Source organism: Parus major, chromosome 2 (genome assembly GCF_001522545.3).
Source record: "Parus major isolate Abel chromosome 2, Parus_major1.1, whole genome shotgun sequence".
In the NCBI taxonomy this organism is placed as follows: Eukaryota; Metazoa; Chordata; class Aves; order Passeriformes; family Paridae; genus Parus; species Parus major.
Window position 1 is genome coordinate 13,090,325 of NC_031769.1, and position 18,414 is coordinate 13,108,738.

The 18,414-nt window shown below is 36.5% G+C and overlaps 1 protein-coding gene and 1 long non-coding RNA gene across 17 annotated transcripts in view; both read left to right on the forward strand.

Annotated features, from left to right (window-relative positions):
* The window catches only part of PARD3 (par-3 family cell polarity regulator), a 395,821-nt gene that overhangs the window by 27,096 nt on the left and 350,311 nt on the right, over window positions 1-18,414 (forward strand). The gene's annotated exons all lie outside the window — the stretch shown is intronic.
* Window positions 12,988-16,275, forward strand: LOC117245625. The gene is made up of 2 exons (XR_004500511.1): window positions 12,988-13,074; window positions 13,584-16,275. It is a non-coding gene; the product is annotated as an uncharacterized LOC117245625 (long non-coding RNA).

Sequence of the window (18,414 nt, forward strand, 5' to 3'; positions counted from 1 at the left end):
ACTGAATATTACACATTACTGTAGCAATTGGCAAAATTTCCTTCACTCCGTTTATCCCATAGGAAATATCTTTTTGATAACAGCAGCATTTATTCAAAATAAAGAGTTCTACTTGGTTCTTCGCATTGTTTTTGTGATAAAGGTTAACTGGTAGGTCCTAATATGAACTTACATGTTGAGTGCACTCATGTATTTTAAGAATGTTGGCTAAAACTTGGATCCTGCTGTTGCAGGGACATATCTGCCCTAAGGATGCTGCCCTGAAGAACAGATCCTAATCTGAAATTTATTTATGTGTGCTTGTCTGTGTCTGTGTACACAGGAGAGAATGTTGCACCTAACTTGAGTAGAGACAGCTTCCATCCTACTAGTGTTTGTGAGAGGTTACTTGTTTAAAATTCAGCTGCAACTGTATCTTGATTAAGGAACTGTACCTGTAGCATTTACACACAGCCTTTTTTTTCTCTTTTGCAAAGGACAAAATGTAACTTTAGAAAGGTCCTGGGTATTATTTAATGATCCTTTGGAGTTTAAATAATAGGCAACGTGCAAATTGTATGAAAATGATCTATATTTTTGGGCAAGCCTAAAAGATCTTTATAAAAGCCTCTTTTTGGCAGCATATTTACTGTGGGCAGGTGAGCATAAGCGTGGTGCTCTCCCAGCTGCTCTGCGGTGCCTGGTTTGCCAGCTGAGTGTGCCACTGCCAGGGAGGTGCAGCAGTCAGGGGCACGGAGCTGCTCCACCTACTTCAGACTTCTGCCTCCTGGAGTTGTCCATATGAATATTCTCTTTTGGTTCTCAGCATGTGCATAATTAATAGGAGAAACTACTTGAGTGAGCCACAGACAGGTACAGGGCATTGTGGCCAGCTGCCTAATTATTGTCATTAGGAAGCATTTGGAAGTTCCTGGTGTGCATTTTTAGGAACCTAACAGTGAGGGAATCTGTAGATTTTGATTGATTTGTCTGTTGTATTAAAAGATTATTAAAGTGATTAGATGTGCAGTGTTGAAGCATTAATTTTCTAAACATATTTATCAAGGAGAGGTAATAATTGTAGTCTACTTGATAATATTACCCATCATACTCCTTTAAGCTGATCTTTTTCCTGCTACTGTGCCATATTTTAATTAACATATTTGAAAACAGGTATGAAAACTTGTGCATTTATAATTATACTTTCAATATCAATATAATTGTGTTTTCAAGGTGTCTTTACCATACAAAAAGGGCCTAGAATTAGGGTAAGTTTTAATGATCCTCAAGAAAATACTGGGGTTATATGTGAAGCAGATGACATTCCTTTTCAGTGGGGAAAAAAGAAGCAGCCTGGATGAAAACTAACTCTTCTGTGTGGACTCAGGGCTTTGCTATGAAATGACTCAGAGTGAACAGGGTGCTTTCCACAGAAGTACGCCCAGAATAACACACTCATCGCTCTCTATGAATTCTTTGAGCCCAGAAAAATCCCTTTGTCCATCTTGCTTTTAAAAAAACATATTTCATTGTGGTGGCTGTATTTGCCATTCTGTTCACTTCCCTGCTTCTGAGTGGAATGAAGAACACGGAGACACGAGCTACCTCTTGTGTTCAATCTGTTTAATTACACTCAGGGGCTTCTTTTGTTGTTTTTTATTTTTTTATTATTTTTTTTTCCTTCCTCACAAAAGGCTGGGCAATTATTAGTTTTTATTCAGATTTCAAATAATTTTCTGAAAAATCAAAAATACCTATATAGTTTTTTTGCTCTTATGCAGAGAGGTAAATGAGGCAATATTTCTACCTATATGTCTTTTAGTGAGATATATATATTTTTTTAAGATCTCATTATGGAAGAGCTGGTCTTTATTTTGCATTCATGAAAATTAGTATACTTTAAAGTTATCAAGGATATGAATTTACAAGGCTACTTTTTTAAACTTTCTATTAAAATGATGTAAAATCTGTAACTTCTTCAGAGACATGTAGGTCACTAAATAACTATAAGTGCAGTTTTATGACATACATTTTTTTGTGTTTGTTCAATAGACAACAAAAAGTGCATAGCAAATGCCAACAAATGACTGTGACTATTAGGTTTTGTTTATTTTTTCCTAAGTGTTTGGGAAATCTTTGTTATATTTAAAAACTGTTTAGGGAGAATCTGGCTGGCTAATTTATAATACTAGTGTATCTGTTTTGTCTTAAAGGATTCAAATATGATTATCTTCTCTAAAAGGAACACATAATGCTACAAGTTTTTATAACATAGGATCTAAACTATCAAAATCATGTCATTACTTGAAAATTCAGAGTTCTCTTTTCTCTTCAGGAAGATGTTGTTACAGTGTATAGCTTTTTGGCCTTCTGGATTTGGGAACTCACAGACATTTTTCTTTATTAATTCCTCAATTTCTTCTTTCAATTTCTTCACTTATTCCAATTATTGGAGACATATCAGATATATTAATCTATTTTGAATCTGAAATTAAGAAAAAAAAAAAAAGAATTTTTATAATTTTTGGAGGACAAGGACTACTAATTCTGATTTGGGGTGATAATAGTATAATTCCTAAAGTAATTTCATAACATATTTATCTCCTTAATCAGACAGTTGAAAAACTAAAAATACTGTTTTATTTCTAAATTAGTGCAGAACAGCAAGGTACCAGGAGTGTGACTGGTGTCAAGTGGAAGTTTATTACTTGAATTCCAACACTTGATCCAGACCAATAGAGCTGCAGATTTGTAAAACTGTCTAAATAAATACCTGAGAGCATGGTGGTGTGTTAAAGAACTTCCTCCTGCAGCTGTAGAGTAGCACATAAGAGAAAGAGTGAAATACTCTGTTGTTTGTAAATGTTGGATTTGGGGACTCCTGTCCAACTTTTGTGCATCTGCCTGTGTGTAAACATGTAGATAGGCTCTCTGTAACTCAGTAACTCTGGAACTGAGGTTTTTTCAGTGGATATCTAGTACCAGCTGTAAATGAGCATGCAAAATATTAACAATGTATGGAAGATAATCACAAGTATAGGGACTTTTGAGTGCTTGACTGCAGTCCTCCTCCATGATGATTTAATATGGATTAAATCCAGCAGTTCCTGTTTATGTGTGAGGTTAACTTCTCAGATGTTTAAAGCTGTCCCTGTTAATAGTTTGATCCCCCTTTTATCCTTAAATTTTTGCTCTTGGATGCTTTTGCTTTCTTGTTACTGACAGGTAGCTGAAGAATATTTTCATTTTCTTTCTAGTTCATTTGAGCTCTGAAATGTTTTTGTTACCTACAGTGTAGCAGGAATATATGTGTGTATTTATATATAAAAATCCCAATATATATACATACATAAAAAGATACCCTGTATGTATACATACATATACAATATGCATATAATATATACATATTATACATATGTATATATGTATAATACATATATGAATTATGTAGTGCAAAATATTTCTGCTGGATCTTTCTGTGCATTTTCAAATGGCAGTTGCTTGTAGAGAGGCATAAGCATTAGTTTGCTTCCCATTTCAGTAAACTGTTTCATTAAGCACAGTATTTCTTGGTTTTGCAGTCTACTTTCCAGTTCTTTATTTCTTACAGCATTTTATATGTGACAGGAGATTTATACCACCATGCAGGCTTGTATGTATTTCACATGACCTTGGAATATGCTTTTAAATGTTATTATTTTTCTAGATACGAATGCACTTTTTTTCCCTTATGTTGTCACAAGATGGTGAGCCCAGGTGCCGTTCTTGAGGAGTTTTGATTTTCTGGGGTGGTGTATCCCTGGCTCCTGCTGCAGAGTTCAGCTGGGGGTGCCCAGTGGATGAGCTGGCTCACTTGTTAGTTTTGTCTGGAAACACTTTCCCACTATTTATCTGCTGTGCACAAGTTTAACAGTTAGTTTGTGCACAAAAGCCAGTGGAGATCCCTTATGAGATTTGTGGGTGAAGGTTTATTTAGATGAGGGGAAAATGGCTTAATGCTTGCTTTCAGCTGAGATGTAGAAGCAGCAAGCTTTCCTTTGATGCTCTTGTCCAAGTTCTGGCAGGGCAGGATGGAGACGCCTCCTGGGCTGACCAGATCATGCAGCTGCTGCTCTTAATACTGGTAAATGACACCAGTTTTGCAACATACCCATTTTCAAATATACACATTTTCAAAATTAATGCACAGTGAACAGTTTACACTTGGATGTGGTTAGTTGTTTGTTTAAATACACTGCATTGCAGCCTTGAGTTTTTCCTAATTTAAGCCTTTCACTGATTTTTTTTTTGCTATATTCGGTATCTCAATCTGAATTAAGGCAGTGGAATGTGTGGCTGCTGTGTGCATGTGGCTCTGGTAGGGGGGCTCCTGGCCAAGCCCTGCAGATAGCATTTATGTTACTATGAACCTGTCTCCAGTAAATGCTGCTCATCTCAAAGCAATATTTTACCCTGGAAGACACTATATTTAGTGCTGGACAAGTAGATAAAGCCACTTCAAGGAGGAAGAAGTATTTCACTCTTGTTTTATATATTTAGGAAGCTGCTGCTGCTTTTTTCATTTCCCTCACTTTAAACTGTTTTATCTAATTCAGGATGTTTCAAGTTATTATTCTAGACAGTCACTTAAATAAAAATAAACAATTAAAAATACATCATTAAAAAGTATGTTGCTCCCAAAATGGAGTCAATGATGTGTCCCACAGGACCAGAGAATGAACCTTGGAATACTATGGACAATTTAAAATGGGCAGATTTAATTATAGCAGGAGTGTGCAATTACTGAATGAGGTATGAGAGACATGGGAAATGTTCCCATCTAAATAATGACCAGAATGTGCTTGTTCTAATAATATTCCATAACACATTTAGGGCCCTAAGATTACAACACTTTCAGGTTATTAGAAGACGATGATAATGGTGTGTTTTATTGCCAAATTACTACCATATTCTCTGAGGTATGAAGTGATATTAATGACCATTTTCAATAAGGAATAACATTTTGCAACATCAGTAGCATTTAACCATATTAAAATATGTTGTGTTGTGCAGTAAAGCCCTAGGGTATAGATATGAAAACTAAAGGGTTTAATTTTGAGATGCAGTTGGGAAATTATTTGGATATTCAAAAAAGCTTTAAGGTAAAAATACATTAATGAAGTAAGTTTTTTTAATTATTTGCAATAAATAAAAAATGCATATATGTTACCTGATTGTAATTTTGGTTTATAAAAATGTTAAAATCAGTGCATGGCTTATATTCTGTTTAGTGTGCTATATAAAATTTCAATTATCTACATGTCTGTTAAATCTAGAAATGAACCAATAAAAGAGAGAATTAGTACATATACATAAATGAATGCTGCTTGGAATGCATATTAAAAATATTTTTCATAACAGAGGAAGTTTCATAGAATAGGTGACAAGATAACATTCAGTTTCTCTGGTAGCATATTCTCTTAATGAGGAGCTGTGTGTTCATACAATTTACCAACAGCCATTCTTTACAGATTTGTCTGCCTCTTTAACTGTAAATATTGCAATATTTGTTTTGCCAAGGTCAGATGCTCAGACTTGGTGACATTATTGTCATTGATCTAATCAACTGTAACTCTCATACCATCTGGTTAAGTTATTATGTTAATTCCAAGTAAATAAGTTAATTCTAGTCACTCAGAACTGCCAAAGATGGGAATTTTTATGATGTCAAAATATGTCTCTGAAGCAAAATAAACCCTCTGTACATCTTGTGTGTTATGGAATGTTGTAAAAACTAAAGATGTATTTTCCTGTGGGAGCATCACTTTCATTTGCTTAAAACAAATCTGAGTTTTATTTGAGTTGTAAAAATAAGGAAATCATATTGTGGTTTTATAGTTACTGTAAAATACCATAAAATATTTCTAAGTTACCGTCTTCTGTTGAGTCAGCAGCTGAAGAGTTGCATATGATACACATTCTAATTGTATATGATATCATTTGATACTATACAAATACTGTTAAATGGGCTCCGTAGGATACATTAAAGATTGGTTTGCAGCCATGATCTTGCATTTAATGTCAGAACTGGAAGTGTCAGAATCACAAAGCTTGGCATGGACCTGTACAGAAATAATGTGAAGACCTTGCTGTCTGTTGACTTAGAGCTCCAGTTCTGCTTAGAGATATGAAAGTTAAATCTGTCTTTAATTTTGTGCTAGGTCATGGAAGCTTCAGTTCTGTTCTCCCTTGATGTACAAAGATCATGATCTGAGTGAAAATTCAAGAGGTTACCTTTTAGAAATCCTTAGAATTTGTTGGAAGTTCATCATGAGAGTGTTATTCTCATTATGACAATGTGTCTTCATAAAATGAAGAAGCATTCAGGGTTTAAGCTAGAATCTGTGTTTTGCAACTCTGGATTAGAATCACAAGATTCTGATGAAATATTAAAATCCTGAAATTTTAGTTAGGACTTGAATGAATCCAGGTTCAGCTGAGATTTGATGTGTATCTTTTCTTCCCATACTGTTTTGAGATGGTCAGTTTGTGGCTCTTGGGGCTATTATCTCACAATTATTTTGGCATATAAGATTAAAATAAAAAGTCTTGTCCTCGTCATAAACAAAATCTTGGTTAGGCCATGTCAGGATAATAAAATCTGGAATCCCAAAAGTCTCATGGTTTAGAGCTGTGGGGCAGAGGTGCTGTCTGGTAGCTTTGATATGGGAGCATGGCCTGGAGAGCTGTTGTGTCTGAATGAACAGAGTAATTTGAAGGGCTCTCAGGGAGGTGTTAATGTTTGGGAGCATAATATGCAAATTATGTGCTTGGCAACATGGTGTGTAATGCAATTTGAAATGGAGCCTTAACTAGTCCAGTTTTATGCATAATAACTTAAAAGCAATATAGAGACTTAAATATTAAGCTATTTATGTTAGTCTCACAGTTTAATAAGGTTTATTTGACTGGATATTGTTTAAATAAAAGCAAGTTTGCATATGGAGGTTCACAAGTAGATTAAATGCTCTTTTAAGTAGTGATAATAACTTGTTTTTGGTAAACACTGGTAAGTCTGAAATGTATATATGGTATTCTGATGGCAGAAACAAGTAAATGAGCTCTTTTCTCCCATTCTGTATTCTGAAGTGCAGTCACCTGCTATGAAGTAAAAAATTAGAGTGGTATGGGACATCTTCTATAAGCAAAATTTATTTAAGCTAGAAGAATATTTTTAATGCATTTAGTTTGGCTGTAACATGTCTCTGTGTACAGGTTTTTCTCTGTATTTCATAAAAAAAGAGGTGTAGTAACATAGCAACCTTTTATTCATCCAGAAAGTTTTTAATGATCTGTCTCAGTAGGAAGAAGCCCCAGTATCTTCACAGGAGATACATATATACACACACAGACATACACACACACACGTGTGTGTGTATATATATGTGTGTGTGTGTATATATATGTAAACATTTTTAATGCAGACCAAGAGGAGCCACTTTTTCTGTGCCCCTCTGTGGGATGAGTGCACTGAGACCCCCCTCCTGTTATTTCTGGGTCTTGGAGAAAATGCTCTGGGATATCACTGAACTATTTACTTTCTAACAGGAAAAAAAAGACGGACTTAAATCTGAATAGAAAAAAGGAGTCCACCAGCAGAACATAGTTGCTGCATCAAGACAGGAAGAAAATGGGAGGTATGGAGGGAAACTGAGCTGAAGTGATACTACTCCTACCAATCCTGGAAACAGAGTCCAGGAGTTCTTAATTTTTGTTGAACTTGTTGTTTTTTGTTATCCCTTGCTCCCGGATAGACACAGCTGTGGCTTTGAGTAGCAGTTGGGGTTCACCCACGTAGGAGGCAGTGTGGGACACTGTGCAGGGAGGAGGTGGGAGAGGGAATGCCCATCCCATTGTCCGTGCTGTGCCCTGCGGAGCCCAGGCTGATGGCAGATCACATAGCCCAGGGCAGCTCTCTGCTTACACTGCTCTGCTGGGGGTCACAACTGGAGAGAAGCAGCTGTCCAGTGTTGGCAGGGCTGGTTTGGACAACTGCACCTAGCCTAGGAAGAGTGGTTTGAAAAATAGAAATACTTGCAATAGTCTTAAGACTGTGTCAGACAGAGATTTCTGAATTTTCTCATTTATAAAATCAAAGTATTCTTATTGTACTGCAGCCAGTACTGCTCTCATCACAGTCATTATTTAGGTCCTGGAAGCACAAGCAGCCTGCTGTTGTTTAATTTACTGAAATAAGTGTAATCCCATAGTGAATAACTGAAATTACTGGATGTAGCCAGTAGCATTAGATAGCTCACAAAGTGACATATAGAGCTTTGGTGAAACATAATCCTTTTGTTTTGGCTTATCAGAAGATTCCTCTTGATATTCTGCATAAAATTTTATCTGTTCCATATCAAACAGAGCTGTGGGTTTTATAGCTTAAGCAGTGACATTTCTTTCAAAATGCTGCTTGTGTGACGGATTTGCACGTGCTGGGATTGGCAGCTCCATTTTCTGTGTGGAAGATGCACTAACTGTTCAGCAGAGGTCACTGTGAGTTTGTGCGTGAGACATTTTAATGCAACTTATCACAATGTAGTACTGAAAATATTAATATTATGACTAGGAAATTCTTGTGCCTGCATTCGCTTTGAAATGAAACTGTGTGAATTTTAAGAAATATCTTTTTTTGTGAAGTAGAAAGTGCAGGTGATTGCAAGATTTCAAAGAAACCTGAATAACCTTAAGAAATGTGGCATGTGTCCATAATTTAATCATTTTTAGTATTACTTACCAAGATTTATCCAAATGATGACTTCTATAGAAGTCCCTCTTCCTCCCCCTTCTTCTAAAATGTGTTGCTCCTCCAATCGCCCATGAACCAGGTGTGTCTGTCCTTTGCACAAATGTTTTACACCTTCCTGAAGCTCAGTTTCCCTGCACTTAAAAGCCCCAGATGAAGACAGAAAGGAGCATGGTTTTCCTGTTTCTTTGTTGACTTACTAAAGGCAGCATTGAAATCAGCTGTTATTTGCCCAACAATGTATGTTTTGTCTTGTTCCCTTCATCATCACAGTAAGCTTTTTAAGTTTATGGCAGAAAAATAACCTTTTGCTGTTGTTTTCCCCCTCAACTGTGTGCTCTGCCATTGTTGTGGGGATATCAGTAATAGTTCTCATCTGCTGCTGGAGAATGTTTTCAAGTTACAAACAAACTAAACCACTCTTAGAGCTTCTGAAAAATGCTGGTTTAAAGCTTTTTGTTTTCCTGCTACCAATTGCTAATTACAGCTGTGAAAACAAGTCCTTGGAGAAATCTCAAGAGTCCCCCTTCTTCTAAAGACAACTTCCGATTCTGATTAACCAGAAGCTAATGAGGCTTTCAAGTCTTCTGGATTTTTCACTTGATCTTAGTTCTTCAAGGGCTTATGTAAGCTTTTTATGGAAATAGTGCCAACAGATGTTTGCAATTTTGCATCCGCTGCAGCTCTATGACTGTAAAGGTTTGGGAGACTCCAGAAGTTGATTAGCAGAGAAAAGCAAGTGGAGTTAGATTGGTGCTGCATGTTTGGATGGAACAAGGAGCTCTAATTCCATTCAAGAAAATACAGGAAGGAGGAGTTCATTTGAGCATCGCAGGGTGGAAATGATGTTTGTGAAATTTACTAGGAGTCTTTTGCTAGATCTGCAAACAAGGCCTTTGTCTAAACATATATTCTCATTTTATGTTGGCCCTTTATCAGTTTTATTTTTTGTCATTGCAATGAGGTGAAGTAAACTGGAAACCCAGCATAGTGAGCCTAAATCATGCCTGTGTTTATGACTTTGGAAACTACCAGTTTTGGTGGTTGCCAGAAGCAGGAACTGTATCATTAGTCACAAGCCTCTTGGCTCTGTGGCTTTTCAGTTGTACTTCGGTTTAGTCATAGTACTGTATTTTAAATACCAAAAGACCTCAAGGAGTGTCCTGAGGGTGGAAGGACATGTAGTGGTGAATGATATTTGTGTATGCCTCCTGCACTCTGTGTGAAGTTTTCTGAGTATGCCTCATTGTCAAAGAATAACCTGGGGCAAAGATAGATGGCAAAGGGGTTGATCTGTGCCCCACAGGACAAAGAACTGTGGCTCCAGCTTTGGCAAGGACTCAGAAACTCGGACACAATCTGCAGTTACAAGTAACCTCCTTGGACAGAGCCTATCTGTGGCCAGATAGGAGTTCGTAGCCAGCAAGTTGGAGGAGGAGTATGAAGCTCCCACTCCTTTTGAGGGAACCAGATACCACAAGGCAAATGTGTACTGCTATAATCTGAGCAAAAGTTCTGAAGCCTCAAAATGGGTGGTTTGAAAACAGCATTGCTGGTGTGATGTTCTCTCTGTTCCTTTCTCTACAGGGTAATGAGGCTAAGTCAGCTAACACAAAGTGCAATAGCAGTCCTGGGTCAAACATGTATGTTAAATTTGTGAGCAGAATTTGAAAAATATACGTAAAACTGTCAGTTCCCCCCTCCCCCTGCAGTGTTTCTTCTCTGAAACTTTATCTGTATATTGCTGTGTCTCATGTGAACATTGCATGGTGCCTTCCAGCTGGGTCTTCTGAAGATAAGCTGTACTAATTAGGGTAACATTAAGGTAGTAGCTGGCTGTAACTCAGTAAGATGGATAGTTTACTGTTAGACCACACCTTACCACAAATTTCCCTTTGACTAAAATACAAAATATAATTTTTGATTTGTCATCTTGAAATATTCATGATTGGTTTCTGTAAAGATGAGGGAACAGAGGTAATGCATTTTTGGAGATGTCTGCATGAATAGAGGAAGGCTTTATGCAAAGCATTGATAAAAGACAAGGGTTTGTTGTCCACAGCAGGTTAGTCCATCCACAGAGCATCATTCTGTGGCAAGCCTGTGCTGCAGTATTCCTCAGCTTGTAATAGTTCAGATGTTGCTGTGCAGGTGCAGCTGGAATTCCTGGCACAGGTATTTCTGAAATAAATAACTGCAGCTGAGCAGATGCAAATAGCTGATCTTCCTCATAGTGACCTGACAAAATTTACAGTTTATGGCTTTTTTTCTGTTAAAGAACTAAATGCTTGTTGGAGTTTTCCTGTCTTCAGAATGGAAAAATTTTGGTCTGGCAAGCTTGCTGTTTTTGTTTTAATTTTTTTTTTTTTTATGATTTTTTATTTTTTAAACTTAAAGTAAGAGGACATAAGGATTGGAAACAGGCAGCAGCTCATCATATGGTCTGAGCAATGCTCACCTGTATGGCATCAGGGACTCAGACAATGCGATCCTTTCAGTCATTTCTGTTCAGCTTTTGTCAGTAATCAGAACATTTTGAATATTAAAACAGAAATTTCCAACTCATCCTCTACTTCATGATAATATGTGTATCAGTTTTCTGGTCTGATTCCCAAATCTGGTAAACAAAATAGAAAGCCTTCACTTGTGCTGTATTTATGGAAAATAGCTATGATGTTGGGCTTTTCTGAATAAGATGGATAAAAGATCATAGTAGTTTAGCTTATTGATGCAAAGGTATGAAGAAGAATATTGTGACAGGAATATAATTTTAACTGTGCTGTTAAAAATAAATTTAAAATGTTTCATGCATGACACAAGTGGTGAAGAGAATTCTGCTTGTTAGAGCTAGTACCTATTGTGTGTGTATTAGACACATCCAAGATATGAATAAGTTTGATAGAAAAACAGCTTGTAACTATCTTACTGAAATGTATTTTTATAACTATTAGCGCTGTGATGTGATTCTGCAGTCTTTTCAGTGAATATCCATAGTTCTTAGACATGTATGTAAGTAACAGTGAAGGAAAACTTGAAAGTCAGCAGCAGTTGTGTGTTTCAAAGAACAGTCATATGGTTATTAAACAGGTGAATCCTCTTCCTGACCTCAGCCATGTTGTTATAGTCTTTTAACATAGGTAAGGCATAGAGCATCTTCAGAGTCTCACATTATAGACATGACATTGCAGTGATTTACAGCTGCTGCTGTTTGCACTGCAGCATGAAACATTGTTCCTAATCCCATTCTCCTCCTCTCCATATCCATGTAGACAGTAAGTCATTATTATTGTTATTTATTTATTCTTATTTGTTTACAAAAAATTTATGAAAGATAAAAATAAAAAACTCGCCCTCCCATTTTTTGGTGACCAGCTGCTACCCAGGATTCAGCTGAAGGGGAGTTGAGAAAAGTAATAGAGCAACTTAAAAAAAAAGGAGTCTTGATCCACATACTTGGTTCCTTAAATTTCCCCCTCTACAAAACTGTATGTTTCTTTCAAAACAGTGTGTTTAGTGGCCTTTGATATGCAAAGTATTGAAATGGTGATGAGCAGTGAAATAAATCTTTCATTTTATCTCTGCTTTGATTAGTTATTGACATTTTGTCTCTTTGTGATCCTCCACATATTAATATTTAATATGCCAAAGGCTAGGGAATTCAAAATCTATGCAAACCATCCATATTCTTCCCAGCAATAACCTTGCATAAGAAGAAATATGGACCAGTTATAAGGAGAAATAAAAGGGCAATTCCTCTGGGCTTGGGTTGGTTTTAGTTATTTGTAGGTTAAGCTCCACTTGGTGATAGTACTGAGTGCTTTCTACACCTTTTCAAATGTAGATATTGAACTGGGAGTGAAGTTAACCTTCGAACAATTACATAGTCTCCTTTTGCAACCAAGCATCAGTTTTATTGCTGCTTTGGAAATGTCTTTGTTTATCTATCTGTGTATATATAAGGATTTTGTAGCAGTTCTCAAGCAATGTCTCAGCTTTGATTTTGTAGATAATTATGATCCTTTCTGAAATAGTCTTTTGAAAGAAGCTTTGGATGTTGCAAGTAGTTAGCTAAATTGAATAGAATTGGGAAAGTTTTTTTTTGGTCCAAATTTGGTAGGTATGTGAAAAATGCTTCCCAGCTCAGGATCACTAATCCAGTTTGTTGATTTAAAAGATAAGATTGCTTGACTGTAAATTTAATTTCAGCAAGGTCATTGGAAAAATCTGAAATCACCTAAACTGGGAAAAGGAGGAATGTCTGTGTGGAGTACAGTCTCGATCTGCTGAAATTAATTTTCTCAGTGGAGAAGGTAAAGGCTTTCTTTTCTCTCATTTTTTCTTTTGAGGTTTGTTGCCTTACTCCATGCATTCATAAGCTTTCAAAACAATAAGAAAATTGGAGATTCTTCTGAAAACCTACAAAGGAAAACCAAAAAGCTCTAAGAAAACTGGCTGATACTAGTGATTAATGTGAAAATTAAGATAGTAAACAGCTCAGCATTAAGGCTGGCTTGGGCTGTGTTAGTATACTATGGCAGCAATCTCTAAAAAACCCCAAAATACTCTCTTTGTCAAAGAACCTCCTTCACAGAGAAGGCTAAACAATTTCTGAAAGTGTCTGCCACTCTATAATATGTACATACTCTTGTGTATTTGTCAGTACTAAATGGATTTGCTTTTAAATGAGCTAGCATATTTGCAGCTAAATTTATTTCTCCGCCTGCTGCCTCCGGCAATCAAACATCATAAGTATGACTGGTTAGCATCATAAACTTTTTGATAGGAATGAGTTGACTGCTGCATTTCCTTTGACTTGCAGGGTCTTGAAGCCATCAGTTACCTTAATGCAGTCCACCCCAGCCTTGGTGGACACGTCTGTGAACCTTCAGCAGAAGGTGGAGATTGATGTTCCTCCTCTGACTACTCTGAGCCATCATAGTAACCACATGTCCAATGGCATTTCTTCCAGACTGGAAAGCCCACACCAGGAATGCTACAACATTTTGGACAAAAATTTGGTGCCTTGTTTATAAAAAATAACTAAGGAGCATAATTTGATGTAAGGACTGAATTACTGGGGATGAGAGCTGAGCAGATGGCTTAATACTAAGATTTATGAGACACCTGAGATGCAGAACATTATATACATGCATACATCTTCCTATTCTTAGGGATCTGTACACTTCTAATTCCTCTACTACCCTTATTTTGGTGTCATCTGGCCTTTTGTGACATGTATTTTTATACAAACCCAGTTGGGTAATGAAATACTTTTGTTATAGGTTTGCAGATGGAGTGCTAATGAAAGGCCAGCTGATCACTGTACAAAGTCCTTTCATTTGTGTTATCACTGCTCTTTAGGAAATGACAGCCTCTGTTAATTCCCTGGCCAGCAGAAGAAATCATGTAGGGACTTACCTGCTTCAGTGCAAAGCCAGCTGGCCTCAGTGCCGAGCAAGGGTGTTTGAACTAACCTGGGTGCCAAGGATCAGGTCTGCAAATCACACCCCAAGACTCCTGGCCTCAATGCTCTCTTAAATGTCAATTTAGCTTTCTGAGTGTTGGGCCAAGATTTATTAATGACTTTTTGCTTTATATTTATTGCTTTCATTATTAGAAATTCAGTATATTAGATGCTTCAATTATTAGAATTGAGTTTAACAGAATTTTCATGTAATAGAAAAAAAATAGTAGTTTTCTGGATGCCTTTTTTCTCCTTCTTCTTTATACCCATGTCATGCCTTTTATTTTGAGCAGGGTGTGGATATATTTTCATTTCTCTTGGCTACGTGCCTTTCCCACCCAGCCACATGAACAAGAGGGAAGTTCTTTCAATTTAGAAATTGGCAAAAATAACGGAGCAGCAAAATTCTACCCTTGGGGAGAAGGTTAGGTGTTCTTTTAAGAATGTGAGAAAAGCAGCAGGTTTTGCCTTAAGGTACATGGGGTGAAAATTGTTATCTTTGCATGGGATCTTTCATTAACATAGAACAAAGGCAACGGATGGGAAGATACACAGAAAAGTACTACTACTTGTAGGGAATATCAGCTTTCCCTTACTGTGGATTTGGGGCATTTTGGATATTCCTTATGTATATTAACCTGGAGTTTTATAGCTGGTAATGAATGGTGTTTCTGCTTTTCTAAAATTCACTTTTCATCTTTACTACTCTTTTTCAGGAGCCCTGACATCACTATGAAAAATTACTTTAATCCAATATAGTTTAAATTGAAAAATCATTCATCGGTGAGGAGGTGTGATAACAGAATGTATGGCGACAACTTCTTATTTTCATATTTTATGAATAAACCAAATACAATAGATAATTCAATTATGAAAGATCAGAGAGCTTTAGTTTTGATCAGAGGGTGCACTGATTTATGCCATTAACCAATTCAAACACTTGCATTTGTCACAGATCTACTGTGGCATATGGAGGATCCCAAGGGATATTTGCTGAAACCCAGTAGGAGCTAAAATGCAGCTTGCAATGAACTGGGCAGCAGCAGGAAAGTGTCGGGGAGAGCAATGTAAGAGGAAGATGAGCAGCAGTCTTGCATGCTGTGTTCTGGAGCAGCATGGCTTTTTGGTTCAAATAAATATTAGAGTTAATGCTTCTGTTGCAAAGTTTCTGTTTGGCTGCACTCTTCAACAAAGCACGTGAGACAAGTCTTGTCAGTGTTTGCAGATTTTGAATTCCAGGTTGACATGCAGAAGACTTCATGTTTCAAAGCATCTATTGTGCTGAGGGCTCTGGTTATAGTAGTGAGTGTGTGTGTGTATTTCTGTGTATCTACTTAGGCATAGTAGGGAGAACTCCTGTCATGCTGTCTCTGACAGTAATACATTACTTAGCTGTAATTTCTACATTGGTTTCTGGTTTATTGATTGGAGATGGTGTAGGCTGTTTCTAGTGGGAAATGCTGGTAAGTGCAGCAGGGGTTGAGAAATGGTGCCTTGACTGCCAGGATAAAGAAACCTGTATTATTGCACAGGTCACTGAGGTTTGTTAGAAAATGTCTGCTTTCTGGAGGGTATATTTATTGCAATATTTAAGATGGGATATACTAACTGTGATGTCTGTATTCCCAGAAGAGCACAATATTCTGATGTTCTAATGTCACTGTTCGTAGTTAAGCTTTGTCATTATCATTTATAGGGCAGAGTCAGTGAGATCAGCACTTTAGTGAAGTTTCTGGTCACAGGAGTTTTCATTCTAATTATGTAATTAATTTATTAACTTGCAGATGAATGAGGATTAGCAAAATGATAAAAAGTGAAAAAAACCCTATTAAACTCCTCTGTATTGTGCTTTATTTTTTATTGTATGCACAGACCTGGACTATATCATCTCATTTGACGGTTGTTTCACTGCAAGAATTTTCTGTTTCACTGAATTTCCTATATGGATAAAACTATTGACCCTGGTAGGATGGAAGTAAAAAAAAACAAAAATTCTAAAAATAAAGCAAAGCTAAACGACATACTGTGATTGGATAGTTTTAAAAAATGAAATTTCAGGGGATGTACATAATGTATAATGCATATATTGGTAAAATATTTAACATCTGTTTTATATTACTTTCAGTGACACCACTACAGCATTTTCTCAAGGAACTTAAAATTGCTAGCACAATTACATAGCTTTGAGTTACCAGGCTGTTTGAGACTTGAACATCTGTGAAGTAATTGTTTCTCTGTGACTTTTAATTTTTTCCCTATTTCCTTGAGGGTTGGTTTTTGGTTAGTTTGGTTGTTTTTTTGATTTTGTGTTTTTGTGTTTTTTTCATAGTGACAGTTGTAGTTAGCTGCCTAATTGCAGAGTCATTGCAAGTCTTCCTTCTTGAGAGGCTTGCTAATGGCAGTAATTGATTAACGAGAAGCACGTTAAGGTGTCATTATATAACCACTGAAACGTTTCTTTCCATTTCATGGTCAGTGGCTCTTGTTGACCCTGCTGATTAGATCATAAATGCAGAAACGTCCTCCTGGAAGTTCTGAGGTTCAGCTAAGGGCAGCACAGAAGATGCTTTTAATGCTGTTTTATTGTCAGGCCATGTTCAAAAAGAATACAGAATTTTATTGATGCATTTCACATCTGTGATATAAATTGTTCCTGGGAAAAATATTGCTCGCAAAGGTAATTTGGAGTATAGGCACAGAAGAATATAGACATTCAAAGTTTATTCTCTAATTTAAAGAAGAGGTATTTGTGTTTCTCTTTCATAATACAGGACACATATGTATAAATGTGTATATATTTATATATATGCCTGAAAACTTCAGACTATGGCAGAATTAGTCTTTCACTATTGATTTTTTTGTTTGTTTGCCTCCTACACACAAACTTAAAACTCTCTACCTTTATGTGTAAATAATCCATAGGTACTAATAGTTAGAATGATGACAATTACAAAATATGACTAAAATAATTATATAACCAAATGAAGCACTTCCATGATGCAATGCTTAAATTAAGGCTTTTTATGTACATTTTAAGCTTTCACACAGTAGTTTATAAGATTTTTCCTTTTTGAGTGTAATTTCTTGTGGCTGTGAAATGAAAACTGGAAACCACATTTGGCTTCAGCTGATTGTGAAGAGCTTAGTTCTGCTGCCCAAAGCTCTGTTAATGCTGTATCAAGTAGAAGTTGAGTATTTCCTTCAATATTACTTTGCATGCAGGCAAGCAGGAAATAATCCTCGTGTTTAACCAGTGCTGTACACAAGAGGAATATTTTCAATTATTGACTATGGAAGAGCTCAAATGTTGGCTGATGAAGGCTTTTCTGCCCCATTCTACTGAACTTACACATATTCCACTTGCTCCCTTTCAGTCTCTTCCATTTTGCCCTGCTCTTGTCTTGGCTCCTTTTATCTGTGTAGTTCCAGTTCCTCATTCTTACTCAGGACCTTTTATCATCTGGTCCTAGTCTCTTCTTTCTCACCTTTGGAAAGATTTCTTTCTTTTATCTGCTTTCCTGTTGTATCAATTTGATACCGTTATTAGTAAAAGTGTCTGCTGTATTTGGCATAAGAGGGAAATAAAATCAACGTGCCCCAGCAACTGATGAGACTTATGGGAAATTCTAAGTTAAACAGTGTACTAAAACTTGCTTTTATTTCTAAAGAATCAGTTTCTATAGATTCTATAGATTTCTATAGATTTCTATAGATTTCAAAAGCATAAACATTAGAAGCCCTGCATATTCCAGTCTGTTTGGTTTTATGGCCTTTGTGCAGCCCAAATGAAATGTATTCAGGTTAGCTGGTTCCCATGTTGCCATCCTGTCTAAACTTCCGGGCTAGAAAATTGATAAGTATCTGATAACCCCTGCAGAGACAAAACAGAAACATAAAGATCATATGTTGTGTAATCATCCTGATTACACTGAGCAGTACAATGCTGCAGGTTTCACTAATCAAGATTAATTGTGATGTAGGCTACCTGAACTGTCATGTAGAGTGGATTGTAATTAAATAAAACTATAATCATTTTAACATTGTGCCACTAATATGTATTTACAATAGGTAGTATTTTTGAAAAGACTTTCTCCATACAGTGATTAGGAAGCTGAGTTACATTTTCTAACTGCACAGATGTTGTTAAAAGCTCATATTTCAGGCCATAAAGACTTATTATATTTGA